The sequence below is a fragment of the Nicotiana sylvestris genome, chromosome 8 (genome assembly GCF_000393655.2).
Source record: "Nicotiana sylvestris chromosome 8, ASM39365v2, whole genome shotgun sequence".
In the NCBI taxonomy this organism is placed as follows: Eukaryota; Viridiplantae; Streptophyta; class Magnoliopsida; order Solanales; family Solanaceae; genus Nicotiana; species Nicotiana sylvestris.
Window position 1 is genome coordinate 6,293,556 of NC_091064.1, and position 20,221 is coordinate 6,313,776.

General features: G+C 38.4%; 1 pseudogene; it reads left to right on the forward strand.

The window, feature by feature from the left end:
• Positions 1–220: 220 nt before the first annotated feature.
• Positions 221–10,233, forward strand: LOC104213301 (phospholipase D beta 1-like; annotated as a pseudogene).
• Positions 10,234–20,221: the final 9,988 nt, after the last annotated feature.

A 20,221-nucleotide genomic window follows, 5' to 3' on the forward strand; every position in this document is an offset into this window, starting at 1 on the left:
AATACCTTGCTCTCTTTAATGAGAGTTGAAGCTCTCATTTTATAGCCAAAACCCCACTCTCTAAAGCCTATAATATTTGAGAATTTGTACATATTTTCCATAATTTCAACAAGATTGGCTACCAAACCAAGTCAATAAAATTGGCTACCAAATCATACCAATTCAACAAGTTTAGCTGCCAAACCAATATAATTCAACAAGTGGCTACCAAACCATTTGGATGAGATGGACACATCACATATTTGATGCAATATGCCAATCTCGACGATTGATTTACATTACTGGATGGTCAGTGTGGCATAAGTGAGACTGGTTAGAGATCATGATTCTGTAGAACTAGCTCTCTTGGGGAACATCTGAAGTCAAAATCACAAGGAGTGAGAGTGTTGCTTCTCGTGTGGGATGACCCCACTTCAAGAAGCATCATCCTTGGCTATAAAACGGTAAATCAATGTATTTGTGATGAACTGCTAATACTCTTTTAAGTGTTGTAATTGCATATTCAAGAATCTTCGTGGGACTCAAATAAATCTATGTCTTAGGTTGTTGGTAGCAAGGAATTTTTTGATTGTCTGATATAGATTTCTTCAGTTACCCCTTTTCTTTTCAGATGATGATACAAAGTCTTAGAAGTACATATCTGTGTATTCACATTCACATATCATAGGCACTTTGATGTAGTAAATTGACAGGTAATTTAAACTATAAAGAAGAATGAGTTTATGGTTGACAGTCAGTAAAATTTGTTGCATCATCTAATACAGCTGGAATGAATCCATTCATCAATTTTGCAAGATTTCTTGGAATTCTATCGTATCTAAGGATGATGCATTTGTCTTTTTGTCTTCTTGAGCCGAGGGTATTTTGGAAACATCCTCTTTACTCCTTCGCGGTATGGGTAAGGTCTGCGTACATACTACCCTCCCCAGACCGCACTAGTGGAATTTCACTGGGTCGTTGTTGTTATTGTTGTATTCATTCCAATGGGATGAACTAATGATGTACCTTTTTAGTGTTTATTTAATTATGCTAATATATTAGGCAAGCGAGGGTCTATTAGAAACAACCTCTCTATCTTCACAAGATAGAGGTAATTAAAGTCTGCATACACACTACCCTCCTAAAACTCTACTTGTGGGATTATACTTGGTTTGTTGTTGTTGTTGTTGTTAATATATTAGGCCTCTTTGATACTTTTTATTTTCATGTGAACTTGGCGGCATTTGGGTTGATGTTCTTTTGTCAACTTAATGTAGCTTTAGTTTTTAATGATTTTAGTTTGAAACATCCAGGACGGCGTAATGCAAACCCACGATGAAGAGACCCGTCGCTTTTTCAAGCATTCATCTGTGCAAGTGTTGCTTTGTCCTCGTGTGGCAGGAAAATATCATAGCGGGGCTAAGTATAGGGTATGATAGTTATATTGTTACTTTTGATACTCATTTTGACAATGTACTGCATCTGTTTTAGCATAATTTATGGCATTTTGGGAAAATCCTCAGTTCTTTAGGACTTTTCTTTAGTATACGAAATTTATATCCTGGTGGCGTTCTGCCAGATACTACTAAATCTAAATACGTTAGTTGAAATTTCCAGAAGATTAATGACTTATAAATTGGTACACGGGAAGTTGGAGTGATTTATACACATCATCAGAAAACTGTGATAGTGGATGCTGATGCTTGAAACAATCGGAGAAAGATCATAGCATTTGTGGGAGGACTGTGTTGAAGTTTGGCAAAATGCCAAAGTCCCACATTGGTTGGGAGTTAAGTTTGGGGGGATTTTTCCCCTATAAAAGAAGGCCTAATGTTTAGGATTGAAATACACCTTTCATTTGCCTTCTCATCTGTTTAAGGCATTTGTATCTTCTCTCTTTAGTATTATTTCACTTGTATTTTTGGAGTGAAATAAAATATTGGTTGTGTCCGAGGAGTAGGCAAAATTAGCCGAACCTCGTAAATTCTGGTGTTCCCTTTATTATTGTTTTATTGTCTTATTTATTATTTGGTGGCTGTCATAATTTTTGGTATAGTAGTTGTGACTTATTCACACTATATACATTTGGCTTCCGCAACAATTGGTATCAGAGCCAAGGTACTGTCTAAGTATGCTCTGTGGTTGCAGCATAGTCTGATCTTCCACATCAGAAAAGATTTATCTTGGTAACTGAGTCAAGGTTCTGTCTGAGTATGCTCTGTAGTTGCAGCTTAGTCTGATCTTCTACATCAGAAAGGAAATAATCTTGATTTGTGTCGTCAGCTATTAAATAATATTTGTGTCAAATATGGGGGACAATAAACAAGAAGAATCTACATCAAGTGTCAACAATACGTCATCATTGGCATCTTCGCTTATGACAAGAATTGTGTCAAATGCGAAATTTGCGGTAGAAATTTTTGACGGGTCCGGACATTTTGGGATGTGGCAAGGCGAGGTTCTAGATGTCCTTTTTCAACAAGGGCTAGATCTGGCCATTGAAGAAAAGAAACCAGATGTTATTGGAGAAGAAGATTGGAGAATTATCAACCGTGTTGCTTGCGGTACCATTCGATCCTACCTTGCTAGAGAGCAGAAATATCCATACACAAAGGAAACTTCTGCAAGTAAATTATGGAAAGCACTGGAGGATAAATTTTTGAAGAAAAACAGTCAAAATAAATTGTACATGAAGAAGAGACTGTTTCACTTCACCTATGTTCCTGGTACCACGATGAATGAACATATCACCAGTTTCAATAAGTTGGTCACAGATTTGCAAAATATGGATACAACTTATGATGATGGTGACTTGGCCTTAATGTTGTTGGCGTCACTTCCTGATGAGTACGAGCACCTTGAAACTACTCTACTCCATGGAAATGACGAAATTTCTCTCAGAGAAGTTTGTTCAGCTTTGTACAGCTATGAACAAAGAAAGCGAGAAAAACAGAAGGGCGGAGAAGGAGAAGCACTGTTTGTGAGGGGTCGTCCTCAAAATCAAACGAGGACAAAGAAGGGAAGATCCAAGTCAAGATCCAGACCCAGTAAAGATGAATGTGCCTTTTGTCGAGAAAAAGGGCACTGGAAGAAAGACTGTCCGAAGTTGAAGAATAAGGCCAAACATAACAATGGAAAGGCTATTATGGATTCAAATGTAGCTGATTGTGATGATTCAGACTTCTCATTAGTTACAACAGAGTCATCAACATCATCAGACATATGGTTGATGGACTCGGCTTGTAGCTATCATATGTGTCCCAACAGGGACTGGTTCATGGAATTTCAAGAAGGAGAATATGGAGTCATCCACACAGCGGATAACAGCCCTCTTACCTCATATGGCATTGGTTCAATACGATTAAGGAACCATGATGGAATGATCAGAACATTGATAGATGTTCGATATGTACCGGATTTGAAGAAGAATCTCATCTCTGTGGGAGCCCTAGAATCAAAAGGGTTCAAAATCATTGCAGAAAATGGAGTGATGAGAGTATGCTCCGGTGCACTAGTGGTAATGAAGGCTAATCGGAAGAATAATAATATGTACCGCTATCGTGGCAGTACAGTTATTGGGACAGCGACAGTAACATCCAGTGACGACAAAGAGGCAGAAGCAACCAAGCTATGGCACATGCGCTTGGGACATGCTGGAGGAAAATCCTTGAAAACTCTATCAGATCAAGGATTGTTAAAAGGAGTAAAGGCTTGCAACTTGGAGTTTTGTGAGCATTGTGTTAAAGGGAAACAGACAAGGGTTAAATTTGGTACAGCGATCCATAATACTAAAGGCATTTTGGATTATGTACACTCTGATGTTTGGGGTCCTTCCAAAACACCTTCATTGGGTGGGAAGCACTATTTTGTAACCTTTGTTGATGATTTTTCCCGAAGAGTATGGGTGTATACAATGAAGAGCAAAGATGAAGTGTTGGGAATTTTTCTCAAATGGAAGACGATGGTGGAGAATCAGACAGGCAGGAGAATCAAGTGTATTCGCACAGACAATGGAGGTGAATACAAAAATGATCATTTCAATAAGGTCTGTGAAAATGATGGCATCATCCGACACTTCACTGTTAGACATACACCACAACAGAATGGAGTGGCAGAACGTATGAACCGGACCTTGCTGGAGAAGGTACGGTGTATGTTGTCCAATGCTGGCTTGGGCAAAGAATTTTGGGCTGAGGCAATTACATATGCATGCCACCTCATTAATCGTCTACCATCTGCTGCTATTGATGGCAAAACACCATTTGAAAAATGGTACGGAAAACCTGCTGTAGATTATAACTCTTTGCACGTGTTTGGCTCAACTGCATATTATCATGTGACAGAGTCAAAATTGGATCCAAGGGCAAAGAAGGCTATTTTTATGGGAATTACTTCTGGAGTCAAAGGATATCGCTTATGGTGTCCTATGACAAAGAAAGTAATATTCAGCAGAGATGTTACCTTTGATGAATTTGCTATGGTAAATAAGGTAACAGAAGATACCAAACAAAATGAAGGTGCTTCTAAGCAGGTGGAGTTTGAGGGAAAATTTATTTTTCCTACACAAGAAGCAGAGGAGGAAACAAATGAAGATTACCCTCTGGAAGGAGAGCCAGTAGAGGAGATTCCAACTCAGGAATCTCAACAACAACTTGAATCAATAGCAACCAGCAGGCCAAAAAGAACAATAACGAAACCTGTTCGTCTCATAGAGACGGTTGCTTGTGCAACCTCAATTGTAGCTGATGATGTTCCTACTACTTATAAAGACGCTGTCCAAAGTTCAGAAGAAGATAAGTGGAGGATTGCCATGAATGATGAAATACAGTCCCTTCATCAGAATCATACATGGAGATTGGCCAATCTCCCGAAGGGAAAGAAAGCAATTGGGTGCAAATGGGTATTTGCAAAGAAGGAAGGATTTCCTAACCAAGTAGATGTTCGCTACAAAGCAAGATTGGTGGCCAAAGGATATGCTCAAAAGGAGGGAATTGATTACAATGAAGTGTTTTCTCCAGTTGTAAAACATTCCTCCATTAGAATTATGTTGGCTTTGGTAGCACAATTGGATTTGGAACTAGTTCAGATGGATGTAAAAACTGCGTTTTTACATGGAAACTTGGAGGAGGAAATCTACATGACTCAGCCAGAAGGATTCAAAGTTGCTGGAAAAGAAAATATGGTGTGCAAACTTGAAAAATCGTTGTACGGATTGAAACAATCTTCTAGACAATGGTACAAGCGATTTGACGAGTTTATGTTGCGGCAAGGGTACAAGAGAAGCAAATACGATCATTGTGTGTATTTGCACAAGCTTAAAGATGGTTCCTTTGTATATCTTCTCCTATATGTTGATGATATGTTGATAGCTTCCAAGAATTTGGAAGAAATTGATAAGTTGAAGATTCAACTGAAGAAGGAGTTCGAGATGAAGGATTTGGGTGAGGCAAAGAAAATTCTTGGCATGGAGATAATTAGAGATAGACGTTCAAAGAAACTCTGTTTATCTCAAAAGGAATATTTGAAGAGAGTACTTCAACGTTTTGGCATAGATGACAAGACTAAGCCAGTTAGTACTCCACTTGCTTCCCATTTTAAGCTAAGTACTACTATGTCGCCAATGGATGAAGCTGAACGAGAGTATATGTCAAAGGTACCATACGCAAATGTTGTTGGTAGCTTGATGTATGCAATGGTTTGCACAAGGCCTGACATTTCACAAGCTGTTGGAGTTATTAGCAGATATATGCACAATCCAGGGAAGGAGCATTGGCAAGCTGTGAAGTGGATTCTACGGTATATTCATAATACTGTAGATGTCGGGTTAGTTTTTGAGCAGGAAGACAATCAGTCTGTAGTTGGATATTGTGACTCAGATTTTGCGGGTGATATGGACAAACGAAGATCAACTACTGGTTATGTGTTTACTTTTGCAAAGGCACCAGTTAGTTGGAAGTCTACTTTGCAGTCAACAGTTGCTTTGTCTACAACAGAGGCAGAATACATGGCTATTACAGATGCTGTGAAAGAGGCAATTTGGCTTCAAGGATTGCTAAAGGAGCTTGGTGTTGAACAAAAAGGTATCACAATTTTTTGTGATAGTCAAAGTGCTATTCAATTAGCGAAGAACCAAGTTTATCATGCAAGGACGAAGCACATTGATGTTCGGTATCATTTCGTACGCGAAATCATAGAAGAAGGTGGAGTCACGGTGAAGAAAATTCATACTACAGAGAATCCTGCTGATATGCTGACAAAGGTGGTGACTGCGGTCAAGTTTCAACATTGTTTGGATTTGATCAACATTGTTGAACACTGAAGATTGAAGATGAAGACACAACCAAAATTTGTTATTGAGAGAGAATTGAAAATGTGGAATTTTGCCAAGGTGGAGATTTGTTGAAGTTTGGCAAAATGCCAAAGTCCCACATTGGTTGGGAGTTAAGTTTGGGGGGATTTTTCCCCTATAAAAGAAGGCCTAATGTTTAGGATTGAAATACACCTCTCATTTGCCTTCTCATCTGTTTAAGGCATTTGTATCTTCTCTCTTTAGTATTATTTCACTTGTATTTTTGGAGTGAAATAAAATATTGGTTGTGTCCGAGGAGTAGGCAAAATTAGCCGAACCTCGTAAATTCTGGTGTTCCCTTTATTATTGTTTTATTGTCTTATTTATTATTTGGTGGCTGTCATAATTTTTGGTATAGTAGTTGTGACTTATTCACACTATATACATTTGGCTTCCGCAACAGACTGGACTTGTGCGATGGGCGATATGATACTCCAGAACATCCTATATTTAGAACACTGCAGATAGTGCACTCAGATGACTATCATAATCCCACTTATATAGTAACTTCATATCCTTGCTATCACTTAGCTGTTTTTTGAATATATTGATAAAGGAATTGTTCCTTTGGTTCTCGACTTTCCACCAGTTATGATATGTATGTGAACACCATTTTCCTCCTTTCTTACAGAAGGATACTTAGCAGTGAATAACAGTTTGTCACTTAAAATATTTATTTGTTCATTACAAAAATAGTGCTGATTGATGAGTCGCGAACCGGTGTTAACGAGAGGCTGGAGGTTTGGAGATAGGCTCTTGAATCTAAAGGTTTCAAGCTTAGCAGGACAAAGATGGAATACTTGGAGTATAAGTTCAGTGCTGAGTAGAGGGAAGTGGGCGGGGATGTGAGGCTTGAATCACAGGTCATCCCGAGTAGAGGCAACTTCAAGTACCTTGGGTCGGTTATCCAGGGGGGAGGGGAGATCGACGAGGATGTTACACATCGTATTGGGGTAGGATGGATGAAGTGGAGATTAGCATCTGGAGTATTGTGCGACAAGAGAGTGTCACTGATACTCAAAGGTAAGTTCTATAAAGCGGTGGTTTGGCCGGCCATGATGTATGGGGCTGAGTGTTGCCGGTTAAGAAATCACATATTCAGAGGATGAAGGTAGCAGAAATAAGGATGTTGAGGTGGATGAGCTGGCATACTAGGATGGATAAGATTAGGAATGATGTTATTCAGGAGAAGGTATGCGTGGCTCCCATTGATGACAAGATGCAGGAAGCAAGGCTCAGATGGTTCGGACATGTTCAGAGGAGAATCCCAGATGCTCCGGTAAGGAGGTGCGAACGTCTGGTTGTGGAGGGCACGAGAATAGGTAGAGGGCAGCCTAAGAAGTATTGGGGGAGGTGATTAGACAGGATATGGCGAGACTTCAGATTTTCGAGGCCATGACACTTGATAAGAACATGTGGAGGTTGAGTATTAAGGTTATAGGTTAGGAGATAGTTGAGTCTTGTCTTATACCATGACTTTGTGAGACTAGTTTGATAGGGATACTATTTTGCTTTTACCTTGCTTTGTATCATTCTTCTTGATTTTTGTTTCTATTTGTCATATTTGTTTCATATTATTTCGGTGGTGTTACTAATATTGTTTTCTTTTGTCTTTTTATCTTCTTGAGTCGAGGGTCTTTCAGAAACAGCCTCTCTACTCCTTCGGGGTAGGGGTAAGGTCTGCGTACACACTACCCTCCCCAGACCCCAACAGTGGGATTTCACTGGGTTGTTGTTGTTGTTCATTACAAAAATATGAGCTGCTGTAAATTAGTCTAAGAGCAGGTTGCTTTCATTTGTCCCTCCTACACGAAGCTTTACAATCACAATCGTGATGTCTAAAATTATATGTTCAGGCCTAATAGTCCATCTTATAGTTGGGTTTGTTTACAGATGGAAAAGAAATTCTTGTCCTAACAATTCCCTTTCTATCTTACAAATAAATAGCATCTTTTTGTGTTTCTTAGACAGTAATCCATCTGAATTGATTTAACAGGGAAGTACTACTGGTTGTCCAAGAGAACCATATATGGCATGACTTGAACTGTAAAATCGGTGGTCCAGCAGCATATGATGTTCTGACCAATTTCAAGGAATGCTGGTTGAAGGTTTCGAAGCCCCAGGGTATCAGAAAGTCGAAGAAATATGATGATTCTTTGCTCCGAATAGAAAGAATGGCTGAAATTCTTGGTATTTCTGAGACTTCATCTACGAGCAGCAGCACTGATCCTGATATAGGTAAGTTAATAACTTGCTATCAACAGCTTTAGAGATTTAATTGGAAGGTTAGCATTGGTCTTATAGATGTGTTTTCTTTCCTTTCCTACACAGATCTTGCGCTTTATTGACTCAAATTCAGTCGCTTTCCCAAGGATCCTAAAGAAGCTATAATGAAGGTGACAAAGATAGCTGGAAAAGGGGTGTCACATATATTTTATTTACAGTTATTCTAATTTTGTTTTTTTATCTTGCAGAGCCTGGTATGTGGGAAAAATGTACTTATTGACATGAGCATCCACACAACATATATATGTGAAAGCCATTCGTGCGCAACACTTCATTTACATTGAAAATCAGTACTTCATTGGTTCCTCATACGATTGGAGTCAATATAATGATGTTGGTAAAAAATTGTTCTTTCTCTATGTAAAGCACTGTAATGAAATGTCACCTTATGATGAATAAGTAGATCTAAGATAAATGTCAATTCTTGTAGGTAAGCCCATCTGCGTATAGGTTTGATATCCTACCATTCCAACCATATTTGCATCTTTGTTTGATTAACTGATCTTGCCTTTCGACATTTAACATATCATGGAAGAATGACATAATACTTTAAAGGCTTCCTCATTCTTGTGTCGCATTAGCATTTCAGATACCTGAGCATTCTGTTTTATGCAGGTGCCAATAATCTGATTCCAATGGAAATTGCACTTAAAATTTGCGAAAAGATTTGAGCACATCAAAGGTTTGCAGCATATATTGTCATCCCAATGTGGCCAGAGAGTGATCCAACTGGCGCTGCTACACAGAGAATTCTTTTTTGGCAGGTTAAAACTACCTAAATTGCTAAGTTGATTACGAAGAATCGAGATGCAGTCACCATGCTACATCTTCTAACATTATTAGACTGTGACCAAAATATTGTGGAATATGAAGTTTCTAGCTTAGCAAGTAATCAACCTTTTTTTGCTAATTGTAATAATTTGTGCAGCATAAGACAATGCAAATGATGTATGAGACTATTTACAAGTGTTTAGTGGAGGTTGGACTCGAGGTTGCTTTCTCGCCATAAGATTATTTGAACTTCTTCTGTCCGTGAGGCCGATGAAGGGGAAAATGAGAATGCCGGTGTTGCTAACACTCCCCAGGTACTTCCCTGTTACGTCCCTTCTCTGAAAAAAGAACCCAAACAATCCCAAAATTCAATCTATTTTTGGAATTCTCTCTTTTTTCTTTACTTTGCTCATCTCTTCTTGCCTAAACGAATCATCGCAAGATGGAACCTTTGCTTATGCTTTTCTTTGAAGGATAAGTCTTCATAAACCACCTAGTATTAGGAGCTTTGCCTTTTAGTTTTCTCCTGTATTTGTTGTCAAACTCTCTGCCTAGACTCTAGCTAGCATACTTCACCGTTGCTAATCACATGGTTTTAATATGATGTGAGTAGAAAATACAAAAGATTTATGATATATGTTCATTCTAAAGGCATGATTGTGGATGATGAGTATGTCATATTGGGATCTGCAAACATCAACCAACGCTCGCTAGAGGGCACTAGAGACACAGAGATAGCAATGGGAGCATACCAACCTCATAATACTGTTGAATGGCAGACATCCCACATCGGTGAAGTACCAATTTTGGTTGGTACTTCACCCTATAAAAGGAGGCCTAATGTCTAGGATTTAAACACACCTCTCATTTGCCTTCTCATCTTCTTAAAGTATTTGTATCTTCTCTCTTTAATATTATTTCACTTGTAATTTTGGAGTGGAATAAAATATTGGTTGTGTCCGAGGAAGTAGGCAAAATTGGCCGAACCTCATAAATTCTGGTGTTCCTTTTATTGTTGTCTTATTGTCTTATTTATTATTTAATGGTTGCCATAATTTTTAGTATAGTAGTTGTGACTTATTTACACTATATACATTTGGCTTCTGTAACAATTGGTATCAGAGCCAAGGTACTCTCTAAGTATGCTCTGTGGTAGCAGTATAGTCTGATCTTCCACATCAGAAAAAATTTTATCTTGGTAACTGAGTCAAGATTCAGTCTGAGTATGCTCTGTGGTTGCAGCTTAGTCTGATCTTCCACACCGGAAAGAAAATAATCTTGATTTGTGTCGTTAGCTATTAAATAATATTTGTGTCAAAGATGAGAGACAATAAACAAGATGAATTTATATCAAGTGTCAACAATACGTCATCATTGACATCTTCGCTTATGAAAAGAATGGTGTCAAATGCAAAATTTGCGGTAGAAATTTTTGACGGGTCAGGACATTTTGGGATGTGGCAAGGCGAGGTTCTAGATATCCTTTTTCAACAAGGGATAGATCTTGCCATTGAAGAAAAGAAATCAGATATTATTGGAGAAGAAGGTTGGAAAATTATCAACTGTGTTGCATGGGGTACCATTCTATCTTACCTTGCTAGAGAGCAGAAATATCCATACACAAAGGAAACTTCTGCAAGTAAATTATGGAATGCACTGGAAGATAATTTTTTGAAAAAAAAAATAGTCAAAATAAATTATACATGAAGAAGAGACTGTTTCGCTTCACCTATGTTCATGGTATTACAATGAATGAACATATCACTAGTTTCAATAAGTTGGTCACAGATTTGCAAAATATGGATGCAACTTTTGATGATGGTGACTTGGCCGTAATGTTGTTGGGGCCACTTCCTGATGAGTACGAGCACTTTGAAACTACTTTACTCCATGGAAATGACGAAGTTTCTATTAGAGAAGTTTGTTCGGCTTCGTACAACTATAAACAAAGAAAGGGAGAAAAACAGAAGGGCGGAGAAAGTGAAGCACTGGTTGTGAGGGGTCATCCTCAAAATCAAACGAGGACAAAGAAGGGAAGATCCAAGTCAAGATTTAGAGCCAGCAAAGATGAATGTGCCTTTTGTCGAGAAAAAGGGCACTAGAAGAAAGACTGTCAGAAGTTGAAGAATAAGGCCAAACATAACAATGGAAAGGCCATTATGGATTCAAATGTAGCTGATTGTGATGATTCAGACTTCTCATTAGTTACAACAATGTCATCAACATCATCAAACATATGGTTGATGGACTCGGCTTGTAGCTATCATATGTGTCCCAATAGGGACTGGTTCGTGGATTTTCAAGAAGGAGAATATGAAGTCATCCACATAGCGGATAACGACACTCTTACTTCATATGGCATTGGTTCAATACGATTAAGGAATCATGATGGAATGATCAAAATATTAACAAATGTTCGATATGTACTAGGTTTGAAGAAGAATCTCATCTCTATGGGAGCCCTAGAATCAAAAGGGTTCAAAATCATTGCAGAAAATAAAGTGATGAGAATATGCTATGGTGCACTAGTGGTAATGAATGCCAATCGGAAGAACAATAACATGTACCGGTAGTGCGGTAGTACAGTTATTGGGACATCGACAGTAAAATCCAGTGATGACAAAGAGGCAGAAGCAACCAGTTTATGACACATGCGCTTGGGACATGCTGGAGCAAAATCCTTGAAAGCTCTATCAGATCAAGGATTGTTAAAAAGAGTAAAGACTTGCAACTTGGAGTTTTGCGAGCATTGTGTCAAAGGGAAACAAATAAGGATTAAATTTGGTATAACGATCCATAATACTAAAGACATTTTAGATTATGTACACTCTGATGTTTGGGGTCCTTCCAAAACACATTTATTGGGTGGGAAGCACTATTTTGTAACCTTTGTTAATAATTTTTCTCGAAGAGTGTGGGTGTATACAATGAAGAGGAAAGATGAAGTGTTGGGAATTTTTCTCAAATAGAAGACAATGGTGGAGAATCAAACAGGCACGAGGATCAAGTGTATTCGCACAGACGATGGAGGTGAATACAAAAATGATCATTTCAATAAGGTCTATGAAAATGATGGCAACGTCCGACATTTCACTGTCAGACATACACCACAACAGAATGGAGTCAATGGATATCGCTTATGGTGTCCTATGACAAAGAAAGTAGTATTCAACAAGGATGTTACCTTCGATGAATCTACTATGGTAAATAAGGTAACATATGAAGATACTAAACAATATGAGGGTGCTTTTAAGCAGGTGAAGTTTGAAGGAAAATTTATTTTTCCTACACAAGAAGCAGAGGGGGAAACAAATGAAGATCATCCTCTGGAAGAAGAGCCAGTTGAGAGGGAGGTTCCAACTCAAGAACCTCAACAACAACTTGAGTCAATTGTAACAAGTAAACCTAAAATGACAATAAAAAAACCAGTTCGTCTCATAGAGACGATGGCTTGTGCAGCCTCAATTGTAGTTGATAGTATTCCTACCACTTATAAAGATGCAGTCCAAAGTTCAGAAGAAGATAAGTGGAGGATTACCATGAATGATGAAATACATTCCCTTCATCAGAATCATACATGGAAATTGGCCAATCTCCCGAAGGAAAAGAAAACAATTGGGTGCAAATGGGTTTACGCAAAGAAGGAAGGATTTCCTAACCAAGTAGATGTTCGCTACAAAACAAGATTGGTGGCCAAAGGATATGCTCAGAAGGAGGGAATTGATTACAATGAAGTGTTTTCTCCAGTTGTAAAATATTCCTCCATTAGAATTATGTTGGCTTGGTAGCACAGTTGGATTTGGAACTAGTTCATATGGATGTAAAAACTACACTTTTACATGGAAACTTGGAGGAGGAAATCTACATGACTCAGCCAGAAGGATTCAAAGTTGTTGGAAAAGAAAATATGGTATGCAAACTTGAAAAATTATTGTACAGATTGAAACAATCTTCTAGACAATGGTACAAGCGATTTGACAAGTTTATGTTGCAGCAAGGGTACAAGAGAAGCAAATACGATAATTGTGTGTATTTGTGCAAGATTAAAAATGGTTCCTTTGTATATCATCTCCTATATGTTGATGATATATTGATAGCTTTCAAGAATTCGGAAGAAATTGATAAGTTGAAGATTCAACTGAAAAAGGAGTTCGAGATGAAGGATCTGGGTGAGACAAAGAAAATTCTTGGCAGGGAGATAATAAGAGATAAATGTTCAAAAAACTCTGTTTATCTCAGAAAGAATATTTGAAGAAAGTACTACAGCGTTTTGGCATAGATGAGAAGACTAAGCCAGTTAGTACTCCACTTGCTCCCCATTTTAAGCTAAATACTACTATGTCACCAAAAGATGAAGCTGAACGAGAGTATATGTCATGGGTACCATACGCAAATGTTGTTGGTAGCTTGATGTATGCAATGGTCTGTACGAGCCCTGATATTTCACAAGTTGATGGAGTTATTAGCAGATATATGCATAATCCAGGAAAGGAGCATTGGCAAGCTGTGAAGTGGATTCTATGGTATATTCATAATATTGTAGATGTTAGATTAGTTTTTGAGCAGGAAGGCAATCGATCTGTAGTTGGATATTGTGACTCAGATTTTGCGGGTGATTTGGACAAACGAAGATCAACTACTGGTTATATATTTACTTTTGCAAAGGCACCAGTTAGTTGGACACTATGAAGCCTAAGAATTTGCCCAAACCCACTCCGAAGGCACATTTATCAGGATTAAGCTTCATGTTGTAGCTTCTGAACCCACTCCGAACCCACTCCGAGTTTGTTGTCAAACTCTCTGCCTAGACTCTAGCTAGCATACTTCACCGTTGCTAATCACATGGTTTTAATATGATGTGAGTAGAAAATACAAAAGATTTATGATATATGTTCATTCTAAAGGCATGATTGTGGATGATGAGTATGTCATATTGGGATCTGCAAACATCAACCAACGCTCGCTAGAGGGCACTAGAGACACAGAGATAGCAATGGGAGCATACCAACCTCATAATACTGTTGAATGGCAGACATCCCACATCGGTGAAGTACCAATTTTGGTTGGTACTTCACCCTATAAAAGGAGGCCTAATGTCTAGGATTTAAACACACCTCTCATTTGCCTTCTCATCTTCTTAAAGTATTTGTATCTTCTCTCTTTAATATTATTTCACTTGTAATTTTGGAGTGGAATAAAATATTGGTTGTGTCCGAGGAAGTAGGCAAAATTGGCCGAACCTCATAAATTCCGGTGTTCCTTTTATTGTTGTCTTATTGTCTTATTTATTATTTAATGGTTGCCATAATTTTTAGTATAGTAGTTGTGACTTATTTACACTATATACATTTGGCTTCTGTAACAATTGGTATCAGAGCCAAGGTACTCTCTAAGTATGCTTTGTGGTAGCAGTATAGTCTGATCTTCCACATCAGAAAAAAATTTATCTTGGTAACTGAGTCAAGATTCAGTCTGAGTATGCTCTGTGGTTGCAGCTTAGTCTGATCTTCCACACCGGAAAGAAAATAATCTTGATTTGTGTCGTTAGCTATTAAATAATATTTGTGTCAAAGATGAGAGACAATAAACAAGATGAATTTATATCAAGTGTCAACAATACGTCATCATTGACATCTTCGCTTATGAAAAGAATGGTGTCAAATGCAAAATTTGCGGTAGAAATTTTTGACGGGTCAGGACATTTTGGGATGTGGCAAGGCGAGGTTCTAGATATCCTTTTTCAACAAGGGATAGATCTTGCCATTGAAGAAAAGAAATCAGATATTATTGGAGAAGAAGGTTGGAAAATTATCAACTGTGTTGCATGGGGTACCATTCTATCTTACCTTGCTAGATAGCAGAAATATCCATACACAAAGGAAACTTCTGCAAGTAAATTATGGAATGCACTGGAAGATAATTTTTTGAAAAAAAAAATAGTCAAAATAAATTATACATGAAGAAGAGACTGTTTCGCTTCACCTATGTTCATGGTATTACAATGAATGAACATATCACTAGTTTCAATAAGTTGGTCACAGATTTGCAAAATATGGATGCAACTTTTGATGATGGTGACTTGGCCGTAATGTTGTTGGGGCCACTTCCTGATGAGTACGAGCACTTTGAAACTACTTTACTCCATGAAAATGACGAAGTTTCTATTAGAGAAGTTTGTTCGGCTTCGTACAACTATAAACAAAGAAAGGGAGAAAAACAGAAGGGCGGAGAAAGTGAAGCACTGGTTGTGAGGGGTCATCCTCAAAATCAAACGAGGACAAAGAAGGGAAGATCCAAGTCAAGATCTAGAGCCAGCAAAGATGAATGTGCCTTTTGTCGAGAAAAAGGGCACTAGAAGAAAGACTGTCAGAAGTTGAAGAATAAGGCCAAACATAACAATGGAAAGGCCATTATGGATTCAAATGTAGCTGATTGTGATGATTCAGACTTCTCATTAGTTACAACAATGTCATCAACATCATCAAACATATGGTTGATGGACTCGGCTTGTAGCTATCATATGTGTCCCAATAGGGACTGGTTCGTGGATTTTCAAGAAGGAGAATATGAAGTCATCCACATAGCGGATAACGACACTCTTACTTCATATGGCATTGGTTCAATACGATTAAGGAATCATGATGGAATGATCAAAATATTAACAAATGTTCGATATGTACTAGGTTTGAAGAAGAATCTCATCTCTATGGGAGCCCTAGAATCAAAAGGGTTCAAAATCATTGCAGAAAATAAAGTGATGAGAATATGCTATGGTGCACTAGTGGTAATGAATGCCAATCGGAAGAACAATAACATGTACCGGTAGTGCGGTAGTACAGTTATTGGGACATCGACAGTAAAATCCAGTGATGACAAAGAGGCAGAAGCAACCAGTTTATGACACATGCGCTTGGGACATGCTGGAGCAAAATCCTTGAAAGCTCTATCAGATCAAGGATTGTTAAAAAGAGTAAAGACTTGCAACTTGGAGTTTTGCGAGCATTGTGTCAAAGGGAAACAAATAAGGATTAAATTTGGTATAACGATCCATAATACTAAAGACATTTTAGATTATGTACACTCTGATGTTTGGGGTCCTTCCAAAACACATTTATTGGGTGGGAAGCACTATTTTGTAACCTTTGTTAATAATTTTTCTCGAAGAGTGTGGGTGTATACAATGAAGAGGAAAGATGAAGTGTTGGGAATTTTTCTCAAATAGAAGACAATGGTGGAGAATCAAACAGGCACGAGGATCAAGTGTATTCGCACAGACGATGGAGGTGAATACAAAAATGATCATTTCAATAAGGTCTATGAAAATGATGGCAACGTCCGACATTTCACTGTCAGACATACACCACAACAGAATGGAGTCAATGGATATCGCTTATGGTGTCCTATGACAAAGAAAGTAGTATTCAACAAGGATGTTACCTTCGATGAATCTACTATGGTAAATAAGGTAACATATGAAGATACTAAACAATATGAGGGTGCTTTTAAGCAGGTGAAGTTTGAAGGAAAATTTATTTTTCCTACACAAGAAGCAGAGGGGGAAACAAATGAAGATCATCCTCTGGAAGAAGAGCCAGTTGAGAGGGAGGTTCCAACTCAAGAACCTCAACAACAACTTGAGTCAATTGTAACAAGTAAACCTAAAATGACAATAAAAAAACCAGTTCGTCTCATAGAGACGATGGCTTGTGCAGCCTCAATTGTAGTTGATAGTATTCCTACCACTTATAAAGATGCAGTCCAAAGTTCAGAAGAAGATAAGTGGAGGATTACCATGAATGATGAAATACATTCCCTTCATCAGAATCATACATGGAAATTGGCCAATCTCCCGAAGGAAAAGAAAACAATTGGGTGCAAATGGGTTTACGCAAAGAAGGAAGGATTTCCTAACCAAGTAGATGTTCGCTACAAAACAAGATTAGTGGCCAAAGGATATGCTCAAAAGGAGGGAATTGATTACAATGAAGTGTTTTCTCCAGTTGTAAAATATTCCTCCATTAGAATTATGTTGGCTTGGTAGCACAGTTGGATTTGGAACTAGTTCATATGGATGTAAAAACTGCACTTTTACATGGAAACTTGGAGGAGGAAATCTACATGACTCAGCCAGAAGGATTCAAAGTTGTTGGAAAAGAAAATATGGTATGCAAACTTGAAAAATTATTGTACAGATTGAAACAATCTTCTAGACAATGGTACAAGCGATTTGACAAGTTTATGTTGCAGCAAGGGTACAAGAGAAGCAAATACGATAATTGTGTGTATTTGTGCAAGATTAAAAATGGTTCCTTTGTATATCATCTCCTATATGTTGATGATATATTGATAGCTTTCAAGAATTCGGAAGAAATTGATAAGTTGAAGATTCAACTGAAAAAGGAGTTCGAGATGAAGGATCTGGGTGAGACAAAGAAAATTCTTGGCAGGGAGATAATAAGAGATAAATGTTCAAAAAAACTCTGTTTATCTCAGAAAGAATATTTGAAGAAAGTACTACAGCGTTTTGGCATAGATGAGAAGACTAAGCCAGTTAGTACTCCACTTGCTCCCCATTTTAAGCTAAATACTACTATGTCACCAAAAGATGAAGCTGAACGAGAGTATATGTCATGGGTACCATACGCAAATGTTGTTGGTAGCTTGATGTATGCAATGGTTTGTACGAGCCCTGATATTTCACAAGTTGATGGAGTTATTAGCAGATATATGCATAATCCAGGAAAGGAGCATTGGCAAGCTGTGAAGTGGATTCTATGGTATATTCATAATATTGTAGATGTTAGATTAGTTTTTGAGCAGGAAGGCAATCGATCTGTAGTTGGATATTGTGACTCAGATTTTGCGGGTGATTTGGACAAACGAAGATCAACTACTGGTTATATGTTTACTTTTGCAAAGGCACCAGTTAGTTGGAAGTCAATCAACAGTTGCTTTGTCTACAACAGAGGCAGAGTACATGGCTATTACATAGGCTGTGAAAGAGGCAATTTGGCTTTAGGGGTTGCTAAAGGAGCTTGATATTGGACAAAAAAGTATCACAATTTTTAATGATAGTCAAAGTGCTATTCAATAAGCGAAGAACCAAGTTTATCATGCAAGGACGAAGTACATTGATGTTCGGTATCATTTCGTATGAGAAATCATAGAAGAGGGTGGAGTCACGGTGAAGAAAATTCATACTATAGAGAATCCTGCTGATATTCTGACAAAAATGGTGATTGCGGTCAAGTTTCAACATTGTTTGAATTTGATCAACATTGTTGAACACTGAAGATTGAAGATGAAGACACAACCAAAAAAAAATTTTATTGAGAGAAAATAAAAGATTTGAAATTTTGTCAAGGTGGAGATTTGTTCAATGGCAGACATCCCACATCGATGAAGTACCAATTTTGGTTGGTACTTCACCCTATAAAAGGAGGCCTAATGTCTAGGATTTAAACACACTTCTCATTTGCCTTCTCATCTTCTTAAGGCATTTGTATCTTCTCTTTTTAGTATTATTTCACTTATAATTTTGGAGTGGAATAAAATATTAATTGTGTCCAAGGAAGTAGGAAAAAAGCGTGTCGGTTCCCTACATTATGGCAATTAGGGACATGTATGATGGGGCAAAGACTCGGGTTAGGACAGTAGGAGGAGACTATGAGGATTTTCCAGTTGTTATGGGGTTACACCAAGGTTCTGCGCTCAGTCCGTTCCTATTCGCCCTGGTGATGGACACGTTAACAAATCACATTCAAGGGGATGTGCCATGGTGCATGCTATTCCCCGATGACATAGTTCTGACTGATGAGTCGCGAGCCGGTGTTAATGAGAGGCAAGAGATTTGGATACATGCTATTGAATCTAAAGGTTTCAACTTTAGTAGGACGAAGGCGTAATATCTGGAGTGTAAGTTCAGCGCTGAGCAGGGGAAGTGTGCATGGATGTGAGGCTTGAATCACAGGTCATCCCGAGTAGAGGCAGCTTCAAGTACCTTGGGTCGGTTATCAAGGGGTGATGGGATATCGACGAGGATGTTACACACCGTATTGGGATAGGATGGATGAAGTGGAGGTTAGCCTCTGGAGTATTGTGTGACAAGAGAGTGCCATTGATACTCAAAAGTAAGTTCTATAAAGCGGTGGTTAGGCCGACCAAGATGTATGGAGCTGAGTGTTGGTCGGTTAAGAACTCACATATCGAGAAAATGAAGGTAGCCGAAATAAGGATGTTAAGGTGGATGTGCGGACATATTAGGATGGATAAAATTAGGAATGATGATATTCGGGAGAAGGTGTGCATGGCTCCCATTGATGACAAGATGCGGGAAGCGAGACTCAGATGATTCTGGCATGTTTAGAGGAGAAGCCCAGATGCTCCGGTAAGGAGGTGAGAATGACTGGTTGTGGAGGGCACGAGAAGAGGTAGAGGGCGGCCTAAGAAGTATTGGGGAGGTGATTAGGTAGGATATGGCGAGGCTTCAAATTTTCGAGGACATGGCACTTGATAGGAACATATGGAGGTCAAGTATTAGAGCTGTAGGTTATGAGGTAGTTGAGTCTTGCCTTATGCCATAACTTTGTGAGACTAGTTTGGTAGGGATACTATTTCGCTTTTGCTTTGTATCCTTCTTCTTGATTTCATGTTGTTCCTATTTTTCATATTATTTCTATGGTGTTACTGATATTGTCTTCTTTTGTCTTTTTGTCTTCTTGCGCCGAGGGTCTTTTGAAAATAGCTTCTCTACTCCTTCGGGGTAGAGGTAAGGTCTGCGTACACACTACTCTCCCCAGACTCCACTAGTGGAATTTCACTGGGTTGGTATTTGTT